This window comes from Mus pahari, chromosome 9 (assembly GCF_900095145.1).
Source record: "Mus pahari chromosome 9, PAHARI_EIJ_v1.1, whole genome shotgun sequence".
Classification (NCBI taxonomy): domain Eukaryota; kingdom Metazoa; phylum Chordata; class Mammalia; order Rodentia; family Muridae; genus Mus; species Mus pahari.
Window position 1 is genome coordinate 25301797 of NC_034598.1, and position 350 is coordinate 25302146.

Sequence of the window (350 nt, forward strand, 5' to 3'; positions counted from 1 at the left end):
TTTTTTTTTTTTTTTTTTTAAAAAAAAAGGTCCCACCCTGCAATGAAGTGGCCACCCTGGCCTAGAGAGATAATAATAACGGTGCAGGCCAGAGTACCCCACCTGCAGTGGCCTGGTGCTCTGCCCCCCACCACCCCACCTGTCCGGTCTTGGTAGCTGTCCCTAGAGGGGCTGAGCCATGTGCAATAAGAACACAGATCCTAAAGGATCCCCCGAGAAGCTGTATTTCTTGAATTAGAATTCTGATATTGTACATGTATAAATATATGTTTATTACGTGATTGGCAGTGGTGGGTCTGCATTTAACAGGTGTTGGGGAAGGGAGTTCCCACCAGCTGCTATTGGCACCA